Genomic DNA, 27,582 nt, shown 5'->3' on the forward strand with positions numbered 1-27,582 from the left:
GCTATTAGTTATCACTTGAGTGCACAATTCTGTTCCAGGCCACAAACTCTTCAGAGAAAACAGACTCTCCAAGAGCAATGCTATTTCCTTGATGTCACTGCACTGGAGAGGGGAAAATGGCCAAGATATCCTTTGAAGCTATCCTGTACAATCAGGATGCTTTACTTCCAGTTGTTTTGTTTCTGTTTGTTCTGTGAAACTAATGTACAAGAACATAAGCAAGTCTGAAGTCCTCAATATCTTCTTTTAAAGTACACCACACTTATTCAAATCAGCCAATTTTTATTTTATTTTTATTTTTTTGTAGGTACTGGACTTGTTGCTGTTAGGAATCTTGCTATTCTTAAGAACTCATATTTTAATAGGGATTAGATAATCAAAACACAAAAGGAACTTATAGTAGGAATAAGGATATGAATAACCCTCTCTCTGTCTCTTAAAGTCAGTGGATTAATTGTATGCCTCCTAATTTACTCAGGTTCCAGTTCACAGTAAGAACAGTAAAGCGCAACTAAATTGCAAAGATATTAAATTGATATCAAAAATGTGATGTCCATGTTTTTCTTTTTGGAGAATTAATTTGACAAGATCAGCTTTAACACAGACACTTTAAAAATATGCCACCAAAAAAACTCCTCACACAAATTAATCTAGGGATATTATTCAGGAGCAGAAAATACCTGTTAGACCCTTCTTTTACCTGTGATTGTTACTTAAGCTCAATTTGTCAATCAGCATATTTCAAAAGAATTTTAAGCTATATTTTTAAATCTAAGAAAAAAAAAATACTTTTTGTGACTTTAAAATTATTTGATCTGCCTTATAACTTTTAATTGTAGTTCATGGTTTACGAACTTACAACAAAAGAGCATAAGTACATTGGAAGACAAGCTGTCATTCAGCCAGTTTTTCCTTCTGCTTAAGATGTGGTCAGTTTCAGCTTTCTATATCACTTGCTAAAATACACCCTACCAGTTTACCTTGTGAAATTGATCTTTCCTTTTTCTGAGAGATGGATTAGAGAGATTAAGGTTATGGTTTCATTAAACTTTCTGCTGATTAAATGTTTATGGGAGAAGAGAAAAATAGAAACCATAAAATAGAAACCCTTGTTCCCATTTTGACCTCTGTCACAGATTAATCAGGATGAGCCTCATTATCCCTACAGTTAGGGGGTAGCCTGATTTACCACTCTATAAAAACAAAAAGTTGAATAATCAGTCATGCACATATTTTGAGAAACTTAGTTGTCACTAACAATAGTATTCCACCTTCCTGAAATGAACATCACTTTCTACCTTAGTTTCCTTGGACCTATTCTCTTGGTCTACAATATTCACAGCTATTAAGATAAAAAATAGTTTTACAATAAAAGAACAGAGGAAACAGTAACTTTTCTCTACCACAAAATGTGAAGCTATGAAGAGGACTATGGAAGAGATCTACAGCCAGTCCTCTGCTCAATATGCTTCACCTGAAGATAATTTTTTGAGTAGGTTACATATAACAATATCACAGGCCACCAGTGACCAGACACAAAGAGGAATTCAAAACTAGATATTACCTTTTACCTTGATATATCTCTTTTCCCCTCAGTCTCACTCTCATACTAACTCTTAGCAGATTCAATTATAGCTTCCTTCATTTTAAAAAGTCATTACCATTAGCCTCTCAGCTTCACAAGGCAACAGCGCAGAAGGAACCTAAGCACACTCTCCTTTCTGACCAGCAATTTTGAAAGCTTTTTTCTACCACTGTGGAAAGCTTCCTCACACCTTGTCTTTGTATGTTAGGCCATCCACCCTGTCATAAAACCTTTTTTTTTTTTTTCCCTAAGTTGTTATCTCTTTCCCATTTTGACTGAAGTTCACCACTGGGTTTCTTTTGTTTTGTTTTGGGTTGGAGAGTTGGGAGGAAATGGAAGTTGAGGTGCTGAGAGAGATGGTTGCACTGAGCCCTTAGCAAATGACTAAACTCACCTAATCACATGAGGAAGAATCAGCTGACCTCCAAACCTCAGCGAAAATTGGTTCATCCAGGAACAGTAATTAAAGTGCATTTGATACAACTGCCTAAAACAGTTGTGCAATTATACCATTTTTTCTAAAATGCAAATCTTACTTAAAGTCACTACATATGCCCAAATTATGGGGTTTTTGTTGTCGTTGTCATCTCATTTTGTAGAGCTGATGACTTTTCCTCAGTCATCTAGGGAAACTAGAGGATTTCACTTAAAATTCCTTTGTAACCTTCCCTGTTGTTTTGTATTAATTCATATCTCAATTTAATCTAATTTTCCCTGTCTTCCCCCTTCCTATTCAGTATTCTTATAGGCACTGCACCTTGAAACTAGTTTATATCCAGAACACAACCTATAAATCTATTCTACAGGCACAATCCCATACTCCCTATGATGCAAAATAAATACCTAGTTTCTGGAGAGAGGTGAGCTATCTCTGATGGACTCAGCACTTCACAGGGGTAAGTTCCACACAGGTTTTCTTTCTGTTTCTGTGCCATTTCTTTCCATTCTGTGGCATCTAATGCCCCTCTTGCAATGGTAAAGGGCTTGGGAAACCAACAAGTTTTCCGAATTCAGTACTAGTGTTAAGCACTTCAGGGTTCGTTTCTGCAATGTCAGATGCCACTAAGTATATCTTTACATCTGCCATTTACTGTCTTGTTGAAACCCCTATATGAAAAAAAAAATCTATTGAACTGATTTTATTTTGGCAAAATATGATGATGGATTGATATGAAATATCACATAAGAGGTAGATAATTGTTATCTCAGGTGTAGAGCCACAATTAGATATTAACGGAGAGGTCACAGTGTAGGTAAAAAATATAAATAAATATGTATTAGCTAAAAAAAAATGTTAAGGAGAGTGTACGTGCTTTTCTTTTCTCAATCTTCTTAGATTTATTGGCAAGCCTATTGTAAAGGGAGTTTATTTTGTTATAATCAGTAGTGAAATTAATGCTATCAAGCATCATTTTAGGTACTTAGCATTATTTACTATGTAAGTAATGATTTGGAGTCCATTAGAATGATCTGAATAGTTGGAAGATATAAACAGAACAAGACAATGCCACTTCACCTTTAAAAGGTTTTAATTAACTTTCTACAGCATAATATAACAGGTAAAGTGAAAATGAAAGTTAATGGAAATATCTTTTCTCTTGAAACTTTGTAGTGATCTTACCTCTTGCTCATTACAAAAGATGATTATTGGGTTTAAAGTAATATTTCAAAGAAATGGGTATGGGAATTGTGTTTGTGTGAAGAAGTGGAATGACAAGGCAGGCATGTGAGGCTAAAATACTTGTCTGAACATGTTCAGATCACAGTGGTTTAACAGTTCTTTTCCAGAATTTGAAATGCATGTAAACATAGGGCAAAAGAGGAACTGATGAATATGCTATTAAGTCTATGCATTGTACTTACCTGAGTCTATATGCATGTTGCATTCCTCCTTGGCTGTAAAAGTTGTAATAAGACAGAATATTGTACAAATATTTGAATCTCTGCACTGTCTTCTCCCACCTTTTCCTCATATACAAAGGTGACCAAGGTCTCACATTGTCAGGGGAGTATAAATTTTTATGCATAAAGACAGAAAATAATTAAATCCGGTCTGAGCAGAATTAGGTTTCATTGCTACTTGCTAGTCACAGACAGTATGGATAGCATGCAAAAAGGGTTCCAAAGATGGATAATGTGTAGACACATGCTTATATATTGTATATAATATTGTACATGTTGTACATATTGTATGTCTATTGTACATGTATATATATATTAAGATCTGGAATTCATTGACTTTTACCTCAAAAATATCTTCACATTAGTAAAAGCTTTCTATTCTAAATTCTTGCAGAGAAGGAATGCTTTAAAGCATGGCTCTGACTCACAGTCTCCTAAGACAGAGCTGCTGATAGCATAAGGTATCATTGCCTCCTCAAGACTTAGCAGGCCTGTCAAGATCCAGACAGGGATGTGATGAGTTCTGCCGCGCCAGGTCTGGTTGTATTGGCACAGAACACTGTCCTGACCATTTGTGTCCAGCCAGGCAAGGCCAGGTTTTCTTTGGGTTTATGCTGTATGTTCACCTGGAAAACAGCTCTAATCCAACTTGTTCAAATCACATGTGGGATTCCACCATCTACATTTTACCTCCTATCTGACACTTTTACATCCTCATGTGTCAGTGCGAACCCATCCTCATCCGTGGTGTAAATGAAGCATTCTCCAGCAGAATAGCTTAGAGGGTAGAAGTGCCTTAAATAAACACAAGAAGAATCTGTCTGGAGTAACTGAACTATGCAGTTACAGAAGCACTCAGGACATTTTCTCCATCTCAGCAGTTGCCTTCCTAAAACTGAGTTAGGAGAAGCTCTGATTCTATAAGGAGTTTTTTTTTGAGGAGTTTTTTGATCAACTTAGTGTTATCAAATGTATAAATTTATACAAAACAAAGAATGCTGCAATAGCCCTATTGATCATAGTTTGGTCTGATGCTAATTTGACTGAAGCAGCATGTATGTGATGTATGTGCATACCTCTTGCAGAGAAGCTGTGTCTCTAAGATCAACTCTCACCTGGCACAAGAGCAGAGTAGGGAAGATTATTTGAACTGTGATCTTGCCTCATCCACAAACTTGATATGTTAACAGGAATTATCTTGTTAGAGGAGCAGGACAAAATCATAAATCTTGCCTTGGAGAACAAACTACGTGCCTGAGGAAGACTTTGTGACCTATCGTTCTGCCCTTAGGGATCCCATGTTTGGTCAAAACATCTACTCTGAACAGATGCCTGCATGTTATAGTATTTTTCCCCACCCTGTTTCTTGAATCTTTTGATAGACTTTTTTTTTTTTTAACAAAAGATTTTAGGGTGGAAAGGATGAGGGAGGGTATAATTTTTTTTTTTTAAATTTGTAAAATCAGAGCAGCTTTAATTTCAATGCATTTGACAAAGAAGCTACGTTCCAGTAAATATAATAGTAAATATAATACACAACTTGAGAAAGTCAGTGTTTTTTTTCCCCAGGTGTAATGAGCCTTTTTTTTTTTTTTTTTTTTCCTTTCCCCACAGTTTATGTGAATTAACATAATACACACTTCTGGAGCTGCTAATCCATGTTTGATTGGTGGGTCTGAACAAGTATATTGCTGTGGAATTCAAGTGTCCGATGTTTATGAGCGAACTACATATATCTTTTTAAGCTGTAACTTCTCACAAGAATTCTTACATATTGGTGTGCAATAAATACGTTTCTGCACTGAATTTCCTATTCCCCACCTTTAATCCATTAAAGGCCAGTGGCAGTCATTACGTATGCACATCAGATACTGTAGTGAATAAAATTTAAATCTCCTAAATGCTTTCCTCTTCTGTCTTAATTTGAATGACAAATAATCACTGCACACTCAAGCAGTTAGACTGCATGGTAAGTCTGGAAATTATAGAAAAAAATATGACTTAGCTTTCTTCTGCTGCTTTTGCTTTTTATGATCAGATTATTCTAAGTTGTCAAGCTGCTATGTTAACATATGGCAGATGCTTTTAACACATTTTTCTGTAAAGTAATCGCCTCCCAAATTACAATACTTCTACATGGTTATAAAGAAGTTTCTGCTTAAGTTTCTGAACCTTGATAAAAGTTGTGCTTTTATTCACATTAACAAACTCTCTCAGTTCAGTACCTACCATTCACCTAATATTTCCTACCACAGAAAAGATGAAACTACAGTTCTATCATCATCCATTAACCAAGCATTCTCATTTGTAATGCTTTATAATATTGTTGAAAAAGAAAATATTACCCTTTGCCAGTGAACTCCCAAAGATTATTCTGCTATAAACAATATTTAAAAATTGGAAAATTCCCACTTCTTTTTTATTATTTATTTATTTATATTTTTTAGTATGAGAATTCATAAAGTATGGCTGAGTAAGCTCTAGTTTCCCAGTTAAGCTCCAGTCTTGCACCACCTCATTTACTTCTACACAGGCCAAGTGATGTCAGTGGGAAACAGACCAAACACAAGTTGGTCTTTATAAATTCTAATCTGGGATTGAAGCTGCTATTTTACTTATAGTTTTAAAAATTTGCATATACTATTTTTCCACTCCAGTGTAAGTAAGATCTCAATCACAATGCATAAAACAAACTTGAAGCTTGAAATGTAGAACCTTCCATGTGCTATAGACCTGTTGAGACTGACAAAAGAATATGTCAACTATTAATTTCCACCTCTAATTCTACCCTTCCTTCTGCCCCAATTTCGTTTTATTATGTATTTTAATGGAGTATTTAATTTTGAAATTTGGAGACTCTGTTGGTTAAATATATTTCTGTTGGCTTATTCCAATATGTTTCATTGTAAACGCTGACATTATATAATAATAAAGTATAATAAAGTATGAGAAACAAAAAATACTGTAAAAAAATTATTGATATTTACATTACTTCTAATTCTTTAGAATTTGCTGTCTTCTTGACTAGTCAAATAGTGCATGGATGCTTCTTTCTCTTCCATAACTGGACATGGTCAGTCCACATTCTGACAATAATACTTTAAAGAGGATTAAGAAAACTCAACCTGTTTTAAAAAGTTTTGCTCTGACATGCATAGTGTATTTGTTCCATACACTCACAGCCATAACTGGCCAAAGCAGTCAAAGAATCTCTTTAATAGATCTTTTATGATCTACCTATATGAATTTTAATGGAAGGTTTGTTCATTTGTTTGTTTTTAAGAATAATCATGCATAAGAACTCATACTTAATTTATATTATAATGTATATATATTTCTATAGAAATACAACATTGTTGATATTAATAGAGGCTTCTATATCTGTAATTTTAACTGTAAGGGTCTCAATCCTAGCACTAGTAAGGGGCTCTGTGTGGAAGTAGAAGACAAAATGTTTTCATTCTTTTCTCCCAGTGAACAAGAATTTAAAAAAAAATAGGTAAAGTACAATAAATATGTTATTTGTTATCTAAGTATTATCAGATGCTTATGCATAATGAGTACAAATTCATCTTTATTTAGTAGACTTACCTATGGCATTTATCCACTGCTGAGAGTCTGACTATGGTACTGCTGCACTCTTCTATCATGGAACTCAATTAAATCCAAAATCCATACAAGAAGACATTCTCAAGTTTCATTTTATATCAACTTATCATTACAGAATTTGCTTAAACAAAGCAAGCTGAAGTTCTGAGTTCTGCTCAACTACAAGATACCTGGTTAGCCCAATGAGAAAGGATTGGAAGAAGAGACCTGAACACTGGCAATGTGTACAGTTAGCTATTACATCACGTTGTCACGCTTACAGAGCAGCTGAGAGTAAGATAAAAGCTGCTGGTAAAATGGATGAGATGAACTAAATGTCCATAGAAGGCAGATATAATCCTTCACCTCTGTGACTGTGATAGACCTAATATGGGCCATAAATCATGTGTATGAGATGCATTCATAAGGGAAATCCTTTGTTGATGAATCTAATAGATGGATTAATTAGCAGCAAGTGAACTGGTGAGGTGAATGAAATGCCTCTAAAAAAAAAAGTTACAAATCAGTGATAGAGTAACCCTTTGAACTGCTGTTCTTCTCCATATAATAAAGAACAGCTGCTCCTGCCAAGGATCAAAAAGTAGTTTGCTGTCATATTAAACAATGTCAAGACATAGTTGCAGTTCAGAGTAAGATGAATGGCAGGTGTTGAAAAGGTAGAGATTTGCCATAAACAATGGGTTTTAATAGCATTCTTTGTTCAAAGGTGAAGTAAAGAGGAAGAGTTAAATGTTGACAGAAAGCAGAGAACAGTCTCCTAAAGTTTATTCTGTGTGGTATCTCTCAGAGTCTCATCAGAAATTATGAGTAAGTAAGGCTCCTTATACACATGTAACATTGAAAAACTTGCAGACATAAAGGTTCTACCTATACACATACCACCAGAGGATATAAACACAATTACTTAATGGATTCTGTGTCCTCCACATGCTGCTGCTGTAGAGAAATACAGACTGGAAATTGAGACTGGAACTAAGTAGATTAAGTGATTCTCATGTGATAGATGACATCTGTGCATATGGCAAGAACTAATGTTTTCAGGAGCCAGTTTCAGAGTAGGAACAAGTACACTTTTGATCTCATATTATCTTCTGTGGATAGTTGCCCCAGAACGGTGTCCTAGATGAGGCAGTGGACTGACAGTGGACAACAGAAGGAGTGTGACACAACATAAGGTCCATGCCATTGGTTTACACCTCAGCATCGTGGGCAGCTTCACTCATTTGCACCTCACTGACAACCCACGTTGCATGCATGCCATGGCTCCATCGGAGGTGTTGGTATAAGCATCCATTCCCAGCACCATCCCTCAGCTTCTGACACGCATCTGACATGAAGAGAGACCAATTGCCCCCTGCTGGTTGGTGTTGATGTATTTGAGGACAAGTATATGACTTCCACCTCAGGGTCATTTCATCCTATGAGATGTTGTAGTGGTTTTACTTGGGTAGGCAGCCAAGCTCCACCACAGCCACTCTCTCACTCCCGCTCCTCAAAGGGAAAGGGGGAGAAAATACAATGCAAAGGGCTCAAGGTTTGAGATAAGGATGGGGAGATCGCATAACAATTATTGTGACGGGCAAAACAGACTCAGAGTAGAAAGATTAGTAGCCTATTACTAACAAGCTAGAGAAGTGAAAAACAAAGGAAAGAACAAAAACATCTTCTCCCCATCCACCTTCTTCCACCTTCCCCTCCTGAGCAGCGCAAGGGAATAGGGAATGGGGGTTGTGGTCAGTCTGTAGCATTTTGTCTCTACCACTCCTTAGTCAGTATTTTTTAAGAACAAAAAATATGAACTAAAAAATTTCCTACTTGATAACATCCCACAAAAACTAATTGTATTGTTCATCTAAATAAAAATAAAAATACTTAGATTGGTGGTCCAACATTCTCTCTCTCTACAATAAGTGAAAAGATAAGTTTCATAAGGATCGTATATAGAGCTCATTTATACTGTGAAGAGTCTTCAGGAATTCATCTGACTTGCACCACCATTGTCAATCCTACAATTTGAACCTAACATTTTAAACCATGTGTTAAGAATCCTTGGATCAGCATTGTTGCCATAGGCTGGTCTTAATAGTCATATATAGTAGTACACATCCAGTATAAGATGTTAGCTTATTAGTTAAATCTTTCAACTTCAGTTCAAGTTATTTCATTAAAAAAAAAAAAAAAAGGAGAAAAAAATAACAGCAGTGGCAGGATTTTACTGTAGCTAACACAAATAACAGCAGTTTTCCTTTGAAGGAAAAAAATATTGGAGCTTTGCCTTAAGAAAGACAGTTGTACCCACTATAGACACTACAGCTGCATTACTAGGAAATTGCTCATGGGAGGCTGGAACAGCATGGAAATCAGTATTAATTCTTTTGATGAATGTAAGCCTGATCACAAAAGATATCTGAAGTTCAACCCTCCCCTAAGAAAGCAAAAAATCCAAGAACCAAAGTTTTCCACATCACTTCATCCATATGTTTGTGAGTATATATATATGTGCACACACATATTTCCCTTATTTTCTGTGAATACAAACAAAGTTTAAAAGATAAAATGACTTGTCTGCATTCATGTCATGAGTCACTATCAGAAAGAGGATTATTACATGAGATGTCCACACTTCTGGGCTTCTACACTGAATGCTGGTTGGACTTCGGTGTGTCACCTTAGAACAAATTCAATCTGTCTCCAGTGACTTGCTTGGAGTTCTGTGGGTTGTACAAATACAGTTGACAAGAATCAGTATCCTGTATTCCCCCATCTACCTGCATGTTTATATTCTGTATTTTCACTTTTAAAAGTCAGGGGTTTCTGGAAACTGCCAGCACTTAACAGGAACATTTTGATAAAGAGCTGTATGTTATTACTTTAAATCAGTGCAATAAATAAAGACTTTATTGATAACTACTCAGCAGGAAATTAAAAAAAAAAAAGTATATAAGAAAGTCTTCTAAATAAAGGAAAATATACATTTTAAATATAAATGAATAGGAAACATACTGACCAAGTTTTGATGTCTAAGCTGATGCCTTCTTATGTGTAATAGCTATATCCTTCATGATTTGGGGAGATTAGCTTTGGAGAAAGTTTTCAGTATGCCTAAAGAGTGGCACTCTCTGAGCTGGGAAATTGTATGTCTGTTGTATTTTCCAGGCTAAATATTTTTTCAAAACTAGAGGAAAATCTACTGTAGCCTCTCTTTTCAAAATGCAGTGTTCATAAGTAAACTCTATCCAGTTTAGTTTCTCTCTCTCTTAAAAGTACACAAATTCTGCCATCTTTACTTAGGATAAAGTGCAGCTTACTTCATTAATAGTGCCAGTTAGTTTCCATAGAGTCAAATACAATACAAGTAAGACAGATTATATTGCCTGTCCTCAGCTGCACTTTCTTCTTCAACATTTTTTCCTCTTTTTAAATGCAAGGTGTGAATGCAAAACAATTGCTGAATGGGCTATTTTGTATCCTAACAAAATATAACTAGTGACAGTTGAATTTTATGGTATAAAAGGAAAATAAATAAAAGAAGCATGCAATACTTGGAATGGAAGGGACTATAGAGAGACAGAGAAAGGAAATTACCCTTTTGGGATCTACCAAGTGGACTGTTTCACTATAAGTATTTCATAATATTACTGGGGAGAAAGAAAATTTCATTCTTCCAGACGTTTCACTGGCATCTTATCTTTCCAGTGAAATTTTAATAACAAATGTAGTTCCTTCTATATGCTCCAGACAATTCCAAGGACACCTCATTTTTATTTTGTATGCAAGTGTGTTTTAATGAGATTTTAAATATAACTAGTAGTTACATTTAAAAATATATGGGAAACAGAGAGGAAGAACAGTTCAGATTGTATATTTAAATTATTGTCTCATCATCAACTTTGATGCAATGACAACAATTTACATCAGCTGATATTTGCATCTGTGTTATTTATTATTCCATTCTATGTGGTTGGGAAAAGGGAATACTTCCCAATTGACTGATTTTTTTTAGTAGCCTCCCTTGTATATATTTTTTTCTAGGTTTCCAAAAATCTTCAGATTTAGCTGCCAAAAATTGAAGCCAAGCTGAAATTATAATCAGCCACTGTTCCAAGTCTAGCTCCATTTCAATGTCGCCTTAAGAAAAGATAAATAAAACAACTAAAAACAGAGCTGAGATGACTAAGATGAAGGATTAAGAGCAAGACTGCCAACCATGGATACCAACCGTAAGAATATTTAGACATAAATTAGAGACTTCTCTCACTTCTACCTGGTTAAAAAGTAGTCAGTATTTTCTGAAATGCTCATTTGATGCTGTGATGAAACAGTTATATAAACATTGATGATAACTGAGCAGTTAGAAGTGCAAAAATGTTACCAATACAATAACATTTCTGAAATATTTTTGAAGTTTATTCTACAGTCATACTGGTTACAGGATCTTACTTTTGTCACTGCCACATATGACACTCCTACCTTCCATTCCATCTCAAGTTCCACTGTGTCATTTATACAGGTGGTAGTTAGTCATAACAAATAATTGATCATGAAGATATTTTTACTCCCAATATATATTTTTTTCTAATTTTCCTTATGCACAATGGAGCTAAGTTAAAACAAACTAAACAACCTCCATTAACATTATATATGCTGAAGACTAGTCAGTGTTCATAAAGAAACACTCAAGTTCAAACATGGATGCCTGTTTTCAAATGTGTTGTTAGTATTTTGTCATTTAGAGATCTTCTTGCCTCCAAACAGCAAGAGCCAAGTGTCTGCTGGATTTGTTAATAAATATATTGAATACTAACAAGGGAAAAACCCATTAGCCAGGATAAATTTGTAAATTTAATCTATGACATAAAAAATATTCCTGTATTAACCCAATATTCCATGTCCCATAAGGATGAACAGTTCAGTCATGTAACCAATAAAAACTGTGTTGTGAGAAACTTCAAGAAAATTTGTAATTGATGTCTCACCATCTCATCCAGGAAAGGGACATGGGTTAGATGACTGTAATCGATGAGTATATTAAATAAAACAATTCCTTGATAATATGTACTTAGAGTAGACGGGTTTCATTTCAGGACTGAGAGTTTCCTTTCAAGAAAAGATATCTATAGCATTTTGCATAGCCAGACCACCATGTATTCACTTACTACTTCATACCAGCTATAAATTAGTTTCCTAATAGACACATTTCATAATCATTTTGAAGAATTTTGCTGAAAATTGCAAAGACATTACTCTCTGTTCTGAACCTTTTATAGTTCTCCTATGAAGTAGGAGAGTCAAAGCAAAATAAAGAAGCATTATAAGATATAAACATATCAGTAAAATGATCTCTCCTTTTTTAATACAGATTTCCTTCTGAGAATTCAGTACCTGTTTCTGGTTCTAAGCCAAATTTCTGTCATCGGGAATGCTATTGAGAAAAGCTGCTGAAGGCAAGAGAGATATTAAATATCTAGAGCTTTGATTATATGGACATTTCCACTTGAGATGGTTCAAAATATTTGTAGCCATGGGGTGGAATGCTGTTATAGATTAAAAGCTGATTAAGTCATATGAAAAACAGAGTACAAATAAGTATCCAGTTTTCAGAATGGAAGGAGTTTAGAATGGAAGTGTTCCAAGCTTAAGTACAGGAACAAATGTCATTTGGTATGCTAACATGGATTGAGAAAAAAAAATAAATAAAAAAATACATGAACAACATCATGAAAATACTTACTAATAAAACCACACAGATTAGCTTAAAGAGGAGTCTAAGAAATGGCAATAAATACTACTAACTGGGTGATACGGTGAACCTTGTGAAAAGTTTAAACTTTTTAAATATTAATGAAATGCATTTAATGTTTCAGTTAGAAAATAGTCTAAAACACCAGGGGGGACCAAAGTAAAACAACCAGCTTTCTCCATAAGAACTGGGAGTAAAAGCAAGATACTAATTTTTGTGTGAAAAATAAAAATAAAGAAGGAAATTATCAAATGCTCTACTGATATTTGTTGTCTTTTGTTTGTTTGTTTGCTTGTTTCTCTTTTTCCTTAAAATAATTTGTCTTGAACACCTCCAGTGTGCACAATAGGAATAAAAAGCAATCAGGTGGGATCATTGTTGGGGGGTTTTGAATACTCTCTCTGTCTAAATGCATTGTGGGTGGTTGGATCATGTATATGTTTAGGGGTGGAGCAAAATATTCTCTTCTCTGCAACACAGTTTAAAGCTATTACAATTTTTTACCATAGTATTTAAAAGTGTGCTTTATACAACATTTTGTAATACAAAAATAGCTAATACAAGTGTAAAAGACAATTTGCATGAACCTATGACTACTTGGAAAAAATAGAGGGAAGTAAAAAGAGGTCTAATCAAAGAAAGACAGAGACAATGTTTTCAAAACCAAAACTAAAAGCCAAACTGGTTTCCCTTTTAGATCTTTGCAGTCGCACAAGACAATTGATAATTGATTATAACTGATAATTGATTTTTGTAATGAAAGTACCTTCTTTGGAACTGAGAATACTTTGGTTATAAGAATATTTTCAACAGCATCAAACTTAAAAATTATCCAATAAATATTTCCTATGTGCCAATTTTCACTGTCACTAAGTATCAGATGTCACTGCCACAATACTATCATAACAGATTGCACTGGCATCATCCTGTGCCAAAAGACACCAAAGCCAATGGAGATATGAGCAACAGAGGAAAACTACAGTTAGTTACTATCTGACAACAACCTTCTGAAAAATCAGACAAAATTAATAGCAAAACTCCGCAAGACATATTGAACTGCTGATAAATATTTTCCTATCTCTTGGCCAATTCTAAATTGAGAGATTTGTGTTTTGATATCAGACAAACACAAGGTTACGTAGTTTTAAATTTCAGTTATTAGTTACATGGATGGGAGATGTTCTGATTTATTGAAATTTGACAAAACTAGACACCTGCTTAGAATTCCTGTATCTGTTGCCAAGAAATATATTTCATCACTATGGTTGCAAAAACAAATACCAACCAATGAAATGTGGTTAACTGAAATACAACTATTGAGAAATAGAATGACACACTGTCTGAATCAGATTAGCCACCAAAGTATTTGAGCAAAAGTGGATTAAACTGGATGAACTGATAGAGTTTACTGCCTTAACTGTTGTAGCAATATGTATTTTCTTCTAAATCTAAATTGCAGGACCTGTGAGCAGCTACTGCTTCCTTGAAAGGGAATACAGTCCTGCCACTTACTTACTGCACATCGGAGGAGTATTGCCACATCAGACCCTGTAATGAGATGTCCCCTGCAAACTGCATTACCATAGGAAGAAAACCTAGACATATGGGCACAAAGTGAGCCCCAAAGTTATGAAATTCATCTGTTCTTCACATTTATCTTCCACAGAATTAGATGATCCTTTAGGTCCCTTCCAACCCAAACCATTCTGATTCTATAATTCCTCTTCATTTTCTCTTAGTGTATTTTCTATTAAGTGTATCCCTTAAAACTTAAAGCTTACATGGTCAACAATTAAACTAATCTGCAATTAAAACTGATAAACAGAAATGCAGTGTTTTTAGATGTTACACATTTGGAGACAGTGAAGTGTTGTTGAATCTTTTCTGATTTATGTATCTTTTTTTTTTTTTTCCATTGAAGGAAGGGACACAGTATAACAAATTTAATCTACTGACAATAGACTCTTGTTCCTTATTCAGGGGTGGGCCACAGGTTTAAAACTACTAATTCTGGTACAGAATCTTATTTTTGCATAACACATTACCATGTAATTTACAATTAAATTGAGGAACACACTGCACCTGCAGTGCTTGACAGGAATTTCACCATTGACTGCAGTTTTATGAAGAGTCAGATGTTTTCTTTTGGGGGCAAGTCATTCAGAAGGAATCAAGGAAAGTTAAGTCTGAATAACATGTATGTTTTGAGTCTGCTCCAAAGCACACTGATTGTCAGGAGTATTTGCCCACATATTCCTTTACTGGCAAAGATAACTTTTATAAGAAGCAGCCATTTTAATGACTCAGAGTATAAATGGATAGCATGAGGTCATAAAGGTATTTCCTTTCCCTCCCCTGCAGAACTATCGCTCTTGCATTGAATAGCACTACATATTTAGAACCAGACAGACCACTTACAGAGGTATGGTGATATTTACCTACAGTATGGTGATATAACCTACAGTGGCAGAACTCAGTCATACACGGGTAGTTATTATAATTATATCTCTGTATCATCTTTCTGTAAATACTTAGGTATGCAACACTACCAGAAGCAATAAACCAATTTACATGGATCACTGAGTTGTTCCAGCATGTGCATTCTTACTTTATATTCTTACTTACAGTTATCAGCCAAGAAAGCCATCACTGTCATACATAATTTCTAACTGATGTTCTCCTCACATGATTTTGCACAAATCATTTCCTCAGAACCTTTCATATAGTTCACCATATTATTCTGAAATAAACTGTGATTAGCTATTTTCTAAATAATGGATTGTTATCCTGCTAAGTGCATTCTAGCTGAGGCAACCCATGCCTAGCCAAGCCTGACCAGTGCTTTTACAATGCAATTGGCTGCAATCTGCATTTATTAGGTATTTCAGAACATCACTCAGCAACCGAGATGCTACCCTACTGAAGTCACTGTTCACTGGACATGCAATCAATACACCAAAAGACTTCATCTCTGGTCTGAACACTACTCCTAACTCTCTGATCATGTGTGCAAGGGAACTTCTCCAACTGGCAGGTGCGTTGCACAGATGAGAATCTCATAAACATACTGTAGCGTAGGAACTTAGCAACTTTGTTTTTGGTCTAGTGGACATCAAGCTCTCTTGTTCACCACAAATGTCTATCAAGGCTACAAACACTTCCTGACTGCAAAGGTTTTAAACTACTTCTCAGTATTGGCTATGCTGTTCAAAAGATTTCTCAATAAATTAATTCATGAATGACCAGAATTTAAGTCTCAGCAAATCACATGAAAGGGACAATCTCTTTCATAAAATAGTTGGTGACTCCTTTTCCAAAATGATAATTAGATCTATCAACAACTCAAGATGCAACTTAGAGTGAGCACAGAAATCTCACAGTCTGTCTACTAACACCAAACATGTTGTACAGCCCAGAGAGATTATAAAAGGATCCTGAACTACTGAAGTGAATCCTAATGCCCTCCTTTGAGCTCATAATAGCTAGATAACATACAATATGTTCATGGTTGTGTAATATAAACAAATAAATTTGTACTTTCTTTTGTAAATGGAATTTCTGTACATTAATGCGAAGGGTAATTAAAGTTGCCTCAGACATTTTAAAAGAAAAAAAAATACAAGTAGCAGTAAAACAGGTTATTTTATTTACCTTAGATAAACCCTAATGTTCCAACGTAATCAAAACAAATACCTTCAATGGAAGTAACTAAAAGGAGGATTTAAAAGAAATGTTCAATACTGCTTTTCAGAACAGGAGATTGTTTCTTCTCTTTTCACAGATTTAGTTGTACTCCAATAACAAAAGGTTTAAGGAAAGGTTGGACGTGGTGCTTAGGGACATGGTTTAGTGTGTGATATTGGTGGTAGGGAGTCTTTTCCAACCTTATCTTGGAGGTCTTTTCCAGCCTTAATGATTCCATGATTCTATGATCACTGGTAAAATGTATCCTTTGAGGAGCCTTTCTGAGTGATAGAATTTGAAAAGCAATACTTTATTATTTCTAAATAAAACTGAATACTCCCCAGTGTTTGTTCAAGACAAATCAAAACATGCTTTAAGCAGGAATTACAATAAGCACCATTGTAAGCAATGGGTCTAAAAGGTCAAATCTTAATTTAAACATTAAACAGTATATCAAAACATCAATATTTATTTCTTTATCAGAGATGCAAAAGCAGAAACAAGGCATACGTAGTATTCCATTCATAGTGAGATATGTAATTATTTTGTTTATGTGTTAGTCAATAAGATAAAATTTAAGACTGGAAAACTCAAAGAATCAAAGCCTTAGGGAATAAGGGACCTGTATGAAATTTCAAAGAGAATCAGAAATCCTAGCTGAAACCAGAACGACTGATCATATTGACATGTCATTCATGGAAAATGATGAGCAACATCATTTCTTATCAATTCCCACCCAAATTGATTATATGCTGTACCTTACAGGATGAGTCTGATTGATAAGCTATGTCATTGGAAGTATGACATATAAATTCTATATACTCTTTATGTGGACTCATGTCTTCCTTTAATGACTTACAATCTCAGCCATAGCAGGTATTTATGCCACCACACTTTTACCCAGCAGAGTGTCTTTGTTATATTTTTTGTTGTTTCTTATTCTGGTATTATTTTACCACCAAATAAGCAACAATAATCAATATGCTAAAATTGTATAATGAGAATTCTGGATGTACCTAAGTACACCTTTTTGGTTTATGAAACGATTATTTAATTATCTGAGAACATATTTTATTACTATTTTCATTGAAATAGTACTTAGGGACCCTATCTAGAACAAGACTTCATTGTGCTAAGAAATCTACATGCAAAGTCAGAAATCAAGCTGAAGTTAAATGGTGTATAGTTTATAGACCCAATCATAACCACAGTGTTCATTACAGAATGAAAATCTTCATTATTTTTTCCTTTATAATTATTTTTTTTATTAACAGGGCACTGCCAGATCACAGTGCACTGCTTGAATTTTGTATATGTATATATATATGTATATATATATATATATATCAAAATCACAAACTTTTTTTTTAAGGAAGAAAACTCTTGTCGTATATTACTTTGCAGCTTTATACTAGACTCATACAATCATCATAAGCTGAAAGTAATTACAAAGATCCTGTAATAGTTATTGAACGCTTAACAATTGAATAACTGAGATGAATAACTGAATAACAGTAGTTATTATTCAATAACGATTTTGGAAAAAGTTTACTGCAGTCCAGGTTAAAATGCAAAGTTAATCAACATAAGATTTCAGAGGAAAGCATGAAAAACTATGTTTAGCTTAAACTTATGCAACCTACTGGAACCAATAAAATTACTGTCTTTTTAAATGTTGTTCATGTGCTTGGGTGTTTTTCTGGATCTGTGCCTAGATCAGAATGCTTATGAGCTTTTCCTTTGGAATTTCTTCTTTTAAAATAAATATTTTAAGAAGAGAAAGAAATAGAAATGAAGAATGATTTTACCTCAGCATATGACGAAGGCTAGACAAATTCTGTTGTCTTGTGCCCAAATTTTAAATTTATGTTGGATAACAATAAAGTAAATAAGTAAATTAAAGCAACAGCCTGAAACCCACAAATGGAAATTGAGGGTTGGAGAAGATATCTTGCAATGAAAAAGTTAGAAATTCACTATAGTATAAACAGGAAGAGGACTTGCAGTGTATGAGCATGTGAAAAAATTACTACATGTTCTGAAAAGCTCTTTAATCCAGTGAGGAAAGGTCTAATTAAAACCAGTAGCTGTGTGCTGAAGCCAGACATTGAAACTGAGGCAAGAAAAAATCTCAGTAGTGAGAAAACTTCAAATAAAGAGATGGCAGTTTCTCTGTTTTTTAATGACATCAGACCAAGACTAGATTTCATCAGGCACTCAACGTGATGTAACGGCATACTTAAGTGAAACTTAATGAATTGTGGTATAAAATAAATAAATAAATAAATAAATAAATAAATAAATAAATAAATAAATATAAGCTTCAATCCTACAGTCTGTGATTTAATATATTCAAACAACTTACTGAAATGAAACCCTGAGTTTCTGTTTTTTGTAAATTGGCATATTCCAACACTGTTGCAATGAATTTTATAAATGAAATTAAAGAATCTATGGGTTGCACTGAAAAATAGATAGGATCTTTTTTGAACCTCTGTCTGAATCTAGTATTTAAAAAGTGGGGGAAAGAAAAGTGATGTAATTTCTTAGGACATGTAACTGAGCCTTTCCCTCCTCAGGTTGCATCTGAATGCTATGAATGTCAGTTTCCTCAGATTATGTCAACCTCTCAACCAAATACCATTGCCATGTAGTAATGAATGGACAGGTTTTTAGGCTATAGTATGAGATCACAGTTTTCTCCTAACTTTAAAATTGCTATAAATTACCCACTAGCACCAAGACTGTTTTTTCAGTAGATTCATCCTTAAAGAATGTCCAAGAGCTATAAATAACATTTAACCACTTCATGATTGAAGTGGTGGAATGAGAGCCAGAAGTCAGAAGCCAAATGCTTTCACTGTACATCCTAGGCATTCCTTTCTATAAAATAGTCTTCACCTACTTTAAAACTTAAGGCACATGGGCTCAAAGGCATACTAGTAAAAATCCAGTGTGAGGACAACATCCTCTGGTAGATCAGCAATTTGTGGAAAATTTCAGCCCAAATTTTACAATGTTTTAATGGACGGAAGCGTCTTGACTTTGACAGACATTTATCCTCTTATATCAGAAGAGAAGCTATCCATAAAGTATCATAAGGCTTTTGACATGAATATGAACACACTGTCTCTTTTGGCCGTTGATGTCCCACCAGAAGACATGAGAACCCCCAGCATTCCCACAGCTCACTGCAGTGGCAACTAGCTGTAGTAATTATTGATCACTTTGCAGTTATTGACAGATTTTGCTCAATAGCTCAAATTGGAAGGACCAAATACCTCAACTGTTTAAGGTCAAATGGATTGATTTTTACTGAGAAGAGTTAATGCACACTTCAGCATCTTAGCTGACTGTTTCAAAGAGATGGTGACCTCTTGCAAGATGATGCTCAATCCCCTTAACTTCCACCAACCAAGAGAATGCATGCTCATGAGCTCAGAGTTCAAGGAGATGATGGATAAAACAAGCCCATATAAGACTAGCTACTTTCATGATGTTGTATCTACAAGGTATACATTAGCAAGTTAAGTATTCTGAGGTTCAAGATTAGTACCCTCTTGCCATTTATCACTGAATTACAGGAGTGCCAGGGGGCTCAGTATGAGCATGCTTGTGTTGATTAGGCACTCAACCAACACCCAGCAAGGAACAGTCCCTGGACAGAAGAGTTTACACTCTGAATGAAAACAGCAACAGAACAGAGGCAGACAGGGAAGTGAGAAGGACCTAAGTCATTTACATAAACCAACTCCAGAAGGAGTTAGCAAGTACCTAAAAGAAAAATAAATAAATAAATAAAAAATTTCAGTCTCTGAAATTAAACACGTCAGGTACAACCCAAAATAGATTATACCAATGTTCTGCACTTTGAGATCTAGACTTGAGATCTAGATCTAGACGATGGCTATTTTTTCTTCAGAAAAAAAAAAAAAAACAGTCTGCATACAAAAGCAATATAAATAATGCATCCCTGCAATCCTTCAGAAAAACAACAAACACCTCCTTGAAAATCAAACAAAATATAATAATAATAAATAATAATAATAATAACAGCCAAATCTTTTGAAAGGATAGACAAAACTGGGATGCAATTTCCTCTAATGGGAATGAAAAAAATATAGTTCAATCATATCTAAATGCATAACAAATGCAGCCGCTTACAGCATCCCTTGTCTTTGACTGTGTCACACTGTGTGCACAGCTCTAGATTGAAGCAGACTCCTGACACAGATCTGAGGTGGGATATGAAGGTTATTATTAGTGAGAGGCTTTTCTTAAGTAGATGAATATAGGATAATTTTTAAATTAATATTTATTTATTTATTTATTGGGTCTTGAGTTTAGTCTGATATAGATAGAACAAATTTAACTGTTCCATAACTGCATGTTTTTGTTATCTCTTTTGTTTGTTTGTCTGTTTGTTTGTTTCTTTTAGGGGTATTATACAAATATAGTTCTTTTTTTCTGAAAGAAAACTCTTTGTGAAAAGAGATCTTTCAGTGCATCCACAGCTTGCACTGAACACTCATGTCAGTCAAGATAATTTTTAATTGCTTTACTTTTTTTTTTTTTGCCATTGCTTTAAAAACTTAAATAATGTATGCCAGAAAAAAAATGATCAGCTAAACAGTTTTTCTTACAAAGAGAAAACAACCTTAACCATGGCATGGTGACCATTTGGTCATAAATCATGTATTCACACACACCTCCCTTACAACATACCTGCAATATCTTTTCACAGAGTTTGTGTGAAGCTTAATGTATACATATACAAACAGAGAGCACACATATAAAACAAAACTTACAGATGCTGCAGTTTTTCATGGAAATATACCATGTTACCAAGATAAGCTAAGAGTTCTGGTTTCTTGTAAAAATGTTGGAAACAGCTTTTTTGCCTGACCACCATGGAAAAAGATCCAACTGAGGTGTTGCAGTTTCAATTTTGTTGTATTTCTTTTTTTGGCTTTCTGAAGTGAGGGAACAGGTTTAAATAAACGTTTTGATTTGGGCTCTGCAAGGACTTAGAAAGGGGTAGTGTATGAACACTGACGTATTTGGACTTTACGTAAAGATATTTTGCCATTTTTGAAGCCAGATCTAACCTTTGTATCAACAAATCATACACAAAAACTTCAGTCTAAGCCTCGAGGTAAGAAAACATATACTTAAAGGGATCCTTTGTATTTGGTTTTAAAAATACACTCATTTACAAGCAGATTTTGAATGTCTGCCACCAACTAAGAAAATAACCTTTTCATTTATTTTTAATTTTCTTAAAGATGGGTCTCTTTTAGCAATCTATAATAATCATATAGTACATAAAATAACTTACAATCACATGTATTATAGGGTCTGACTGAAATCCACAAAAGCACTTACAGTTAAGCACAGGCTTAATCTCCATTTGAAGGCCTTCAGGGTATTCATGCTGTATTTAATGTTAAAAGAAAAAAAAAAAGAAAAAAAAAAAGAAAAAAAAAAAAGCAAGCAAATAAGCAAATAGGATGTAACTTAGATACCCAGTATTTCCACTCACAGGAGGTTAATTCAAGATAACATTGTTCAATGCACTTTTAATTACAGGGACTTCTGAAGATGATTTTTTTTCCCTTCTTTAAGATTATTAAGTAGCAGTCCCATGGAAACTGAAGGAGCTCAGGTGCCCTAACACCATCATGAATTTCTCAATATCACAGTATTCTGATTCTACCCTTATGATGATAAAGTAGTAATTTTAAAATTGTTTCTAATTGTGCACCATCCAGTGTCTGTATGCTTTATTCAGTTATTCCTTTAGCCACCCTCACCGTTCATTGTTACTTCAAAGACTATTGCCCTTTTCTTGTTGTGAGACCTAAGGACCGTAACTCTGTGAGATCAATATACTTAGCAGGGGAAGATTTGATCATCTCTTTTTTTGTTGTTATTCTACATAGAATTTGGGATTGTTTCATCGTAATGGGTAAAAAAACAACTATTTAGGTGGGAAAAAAGGAAGTTATAAATCAAGTCCTGTCTTTTGCTTGTGGAAGAACATCTTAATTTGTTTTCAGTAAACATTCTATTCTCAAGAAACAAAAATATCTACAGAAAAACTGAATGAAAATTAAATGTTTTTTAATCATTCGTATTTATCCTCTGGACTTTTTATTCCTTTTTTCACCTACTGAATAATGAAATACACATCTATGTGTAACGGCAAGACCACATAACAGAACCCACCTTCTCTGACTTTCTGCAGAGCAGAAGTTCTCAGGACCATTGCTTGGAAAAAATGGATTTGAAAAAAGCTAGCTGAAAGGCAAGAATAAAAACACACAATTCAAGAAATACCCCTACAGTTGGAAACATGACTATGTTAATATTCCCTTTGTCTAGCATCAGATGTGGTTTCACGGCTTCAATTCTGGATTACATTTGTCTCTGGAAAAATGGATGATTTCATTATTCCTAGATTTATATAACTTCTATCTCTTCAAGGCAGTGCTGGCAGCAATGTGGTGAGCTTGCATTTGAAACTCTTGTCATCGACTATCAAGTATTCTGTAATTTATTAGATGGCTTTCTGTGGATTTTAGGATACAAGTCCAAAACCTAGAAAAGTCTATGGAAAAAAATCCATTCAATTTCATAAGCTCCTTTTGACTGAGCTCTAACATAGAATATTCTCTAAAAAGAAATGGGCAAAAACTGCACACTTAATGAAAAGGAAGTTGTAGTCTTCAAATCTGCCCATGCCCCTTGGCCAGAGAGGGTTTGAGGTATGGTGAAGTCACCTTTTGAGAGGGAGAAGGAGTACAGCCTAATGAAGTAGCATCACTGATCTGCTTTTATATGCACTGTCATTTTGAGTGAGAATTGTGACTTACATTTCTGCTGGGGAAAAAAAAAAAAAGTGTGTTGTTGTTGAGTAGAAGTGGACTAGATTTTGCAAACCGGGAAGATTTGAACCAGGAACTGTGTGGAAGCTAGGGTTTCAAAGGGGTAAGAGCATTTGTATCATATTTGAACAATTGTATTAATTTGAATATTGTTTTGTTCACATATGTATGAACAAATATATGACGACCTTGATGAGGGAATTGTGTCCACCCTCAGCAAGTACACCAATGATACAAAGCTGGGAGGAGTAGCTGACATGCCAGAAGGCTGTGCTGCCATTCAGCAAGACCTGGACAGGCTGGAGAGATGGGCAGGAAGAAACCAGATGAGGTTTAACAAAAGCAAGTGTAGAGTCCTGCACCTGGGAAGGAATAACTGCATGTATCAGTACAGGCTGGGAGACGACCTGCTGGAGAGGAGCTCTGAGGAGAAGGACCTGGGGGTCCTGGTGGACGACAGGTTGGCCATGAGCTAGCAGTGTGCCCTGGTGGCCAAGAAGGCCAATGGGATCCTGGCGTGCATTAAAAGGAGCGTGGCCAGCAGGTCAAGGGAGGTGATCCTCCATCTCTACTCTGCCCTGGTCAGGCCTCACCTGGAGCACTGTGTCCAGTTCTGGGCTCCCTGGTACAAAAAAGACAGGGATCTCCTGGAAAGAGTCCAGTGGAGGGCCACAAAGATGATACGGGGCCTCGAGCATCTCCCCTATGATGAAAGGCTGAGAGACCTGGGTCTGCTCAGTCTTGACAAAAGGAGACTGAGAGGGGATCTTATCAATGTTGACAAATACCTGAAGTGTGGGAGACAGAGGGATTTGACCAACCTCTTTTCAGTGGTTTGTGGGGACAGGACAAGGGGCAATGGCCACAAGATGGAGCACAGGAAGTTCCGCACCAACATGTGAAAGAACTTCTTCACAGTGAGGGTGACGGAGCACTGGAACAGGCTGCCCAGGGAGGTTGTGGAGTCTCCTTCTCTGGAGATATTCAAGGCCTGCCTGGACGCCTACCTGGGCAACCTGCTCTAGGGAACCTGCTTTGGCAGGGGGGTTGGACCCAATGATCTCTGGAGGTCCTTTCCAACCCCTACAATTCTGTGATTCTGTAAAATGCATCAGTACAATAAATTACTATGTAGTTGAACAGGTGGCCTAATTTTCCGTGCCAAATACAGAAAGCTTGCAAAGGCAAGGAGAATAAAACTGAATAGAGAGGGAAAGATCTCAGAGTTGAAAAACAAACAAACAAAATGAACAAAAACATGAAGTCTTTAATTATGATGATGATGATGATTATTATGATTATTATTATAGGATTAATAAAATGTTTTCCAAATCAATGGAAAAGAGCTTGTAATGATCTCTCTATCCATGGAAGTTGGAAAGTTTTAAAGGTATGCTAGGCCAAACAAGTGATTCCATGAAAACTGAAAGCATGGAAATAAATACAATTTTGTCTAAGTGCTACAGATGAATATAAAATATTGAAAATTCATGTCATAATTAAATATATATATATATATTAGTGAGCCTGACTGTGCTGAAAAAAAAAGTCTGAGTTTTTTAAATAGAAAGTCTTTTCCACCAAAGTCTTGGCTGACCAAAATTTTCCTGAGAAGAACTAACCCTAGGGAAAAAATATTGAAAAAAGAGCCTGACTTCTCTGAGTAAAAGTGATGCTTCAGAGTAAAACCTGAATACGTCAGATGCTCTCAAGAGCAAAGGCTTGTTACTTTGGAAATACCATTAAGAGGCCTTACATACAGTCTAGACTGGGTTCCTCACACCCCATGGTCCTTGAGGTTGGGATTCTCCAGCAGAAGATATTTTCGCTCAAGCTGAATCCTTAGAAAAAAAATGCTAAAAAGGGAGAGTTAAAATAAGCTATGATAGAGTTATTTAAAAGATGCATGGGAAACTCTTTAGTTGAATATTTAGAAAATAGCAGTATGCACATGAGGATTGTATTTAAGAAACAAATTTGCATTTTCCATTAGCAGAGTGGCTAAAATACTTTGGAAGACATTTTCATTCACAACCTTAGATTGGCTCAAGTTCTGCATTTAGCTTCCAAGCAAAACTTCCATTGATTTCAACGCATTAGAACAAGAGGAGTGGCCAATTTCTCTGCCCCTCTGAGCTGCATGGAAAAATCTTCATACAGCCTGCAGTCACAAAATATTTACCATTTCATTCAAGGAAGCAAGTGAAGGCTTCTGTCTGGGAATGGTCCATAATTTGGCTATGGCTATTGTTCTTTAGCTCCGAAGCAAGCTAAGGTTCATCATTCAGCTAGTTCCAGAAACCGTGTCTACACTGTTAAGTCAGTGAATCTGTGTGTGCGCCATCATGCCGTGAGGCCACTTTCATTCTTTCCTTCCTTCCTTGCTTGCTTCTTGGCTTCTTTTTTTTCTCCCTATTTCTTTCTCTGTCTTTTGGAGGGGAGAACACAGGCAAAGAAGGAGCCAAATGTAGGAGTCCTCTGATGAGGACAATGAGGGAACCAGATCTGTGGAATGCACTTTGAAATGCATACAGCTCATAGTACAGGTGGAGACATTTGTGAATTTCCTTTCAAATTAAGGAATGGTGATAACCCAGAAGCAATTTTGTGAGACTGGCTGCACAGGTCCCTTTCTAGCTGAATTGTGTTGGCCATACAGGTAAGCCAGGCTTGAAGGTAAAATGAAAACAGCTCAAGATCCACACTTTGGCAGTCTGTACCCTAGGGCTTTAAATGTAGAAATACACTACTGCAATAACATCTTTAGAGTTTTACAACAATATCCTGCACCTAAACTAGTCAGTGGAGAGCCTATAGAGTTTCTGTAGAAAGGAACATGATTCATCTCACTTGAATATACGCTTAAAATAGGTCAGATCAATCCTCTAGAAGTGCCCGCTCCGTTCCTCTGACCAAAAAAAAAAAAAAAAAAAAAAAAAAAGTTCAGTGTCACCAGCTCTGCTGCATGTCTCCTGTGCTGTAACAGCTTGTTCACAGCCAGCAGCACAAGGACTGGTCTGCTGCACTTTGTACAACGCTGCCCTTGAACTCACACCTGGACAAAACTTAGGCTAGCTGTATGGTGCTTACACAAGTCTTGGACACTCACTATTTTAATGTTTTGACAGGTACCACTGTGGTTTGTTTACAGATTTCATAAGGAGAATAGCATTTGCACATTGTATCCGAAAAGTTCAAATTGATTTTTAACATGCAATTTTGTAGCTTTGTACAGGCAATACATAGATTAAAAACCAAAATTGGAGATCAAACATTCTCAAAACAAATGTTCTGTAATAGAAGGGTTTAAATGGTCATATGTAACAAACACTGACAAAGTTGAAATAATGGTTGTCATCAAATAGTGACTGTATAACTCTAATTTATAGCTTTAGTGTTAAACTTGCGTAACAACTATTTTTTTTCTTGTATTATACTAATTAAACAGTCAAATCTTACTCTGTCTTAATGGCTGACAACACACCTGCTGAAGATGATGTAAATCTTTTAATTGACTCTTGTAGACTTTGGTTAAAATGTCAGGCTCACTTTTCTAGTTTAAATCCCTCTCCTATGCAGGGTAAACAACCCAGAGACAGTATTTCATAGATCTTCCTAAAACCATTGGGATCACTAATGTTTTGATATAATCTGTCTAATATATTCCTTTATGGTTTAATCTGAATGTAGCACTAACTTCTGAACTACAGGCCAGAGACCTCTAATTTTCAAGAGCTCTTGAATGACTTCTCTAATGACTTCCATTTTTAGTGTTGTATTTCTAATGAGCCAAATTCTCAGTTTACTGCAGGTCTCTATTAAGGGACACATTTCTATATATAGATGCAGGCAATTTTCACTGTGCACAGCCTGTTTTCATGAGACAGTATTAAAACTGTTCTACAAACCAGAATTACACAATATTTGATAACTTCAGAAGTACTTAGGTGATAAAGCAGCTTGAAGTGTGACTTTCAAGGTATTTCAAGGTAGTTATCTGGCAATTATCCTGTTACCCTTCAATTAAAATAAATAAACGAATAAAAACAAGAAGAAATAGCAACAACAACAAAACAACCACAGTCTTTTGCTTGTTTTCAAATAAATCTTACTGATATTTTTCTTACACTGTCATGCAATAGGTTTTAATATATATATTTCTTAAAATGTAAAGT

At 35.3% G+C, this 27,582-nt stretch overlaps 1 long non-coding RNA gene across 4 annotated transcripts in view; it reads right to left on the reverse strand.

Moving 5' to 3' along the window:
• LOC308181699 overlaps nt 1–27,582 on the reverse strand; it is a 38,387-nt gene that overhangs the window by 10,317 nt on the left and 488 nt on the right. Inside the window, exons 2-3 of one of the 4 annotated variants that reach the window (XR_013941551.1) lie at nt 22,749–22,820; nt 21,906–21,954 (exon numbers count right to left, since the gene is read on the reverse strand). The exons of 1 other annotated variant lie outside the window; for it this stretch is intronic. This is a non-coding gene — a long non-coding RNA (uncharacterized lncRNA). Of the gene's footprint in view, nt 1–1,661; nt 1,950–1,979; nt 9,699–21,905; nt 21,955–22,748; nt 22,821–27,582 lie in introns of those variants that run through there. 2 more of the 4 variants (XR_013941552.1, XR_013941553.1) reach the window with 2 other exon arrangements.

This window comes from Anser brachyrhynchus (genome assembly GCF_964034855.1).
Source record: "Anser brachyrhynchus genome assembly, chromosome: 1".
In the NCBI taxonomy this organism is placed as follows: domain Eukaryota; kingdom Metazoa; phylum Chordata; class Aves; order Anseriformes; family Anatidae; genus Anser; species Anser brachyrhynchus.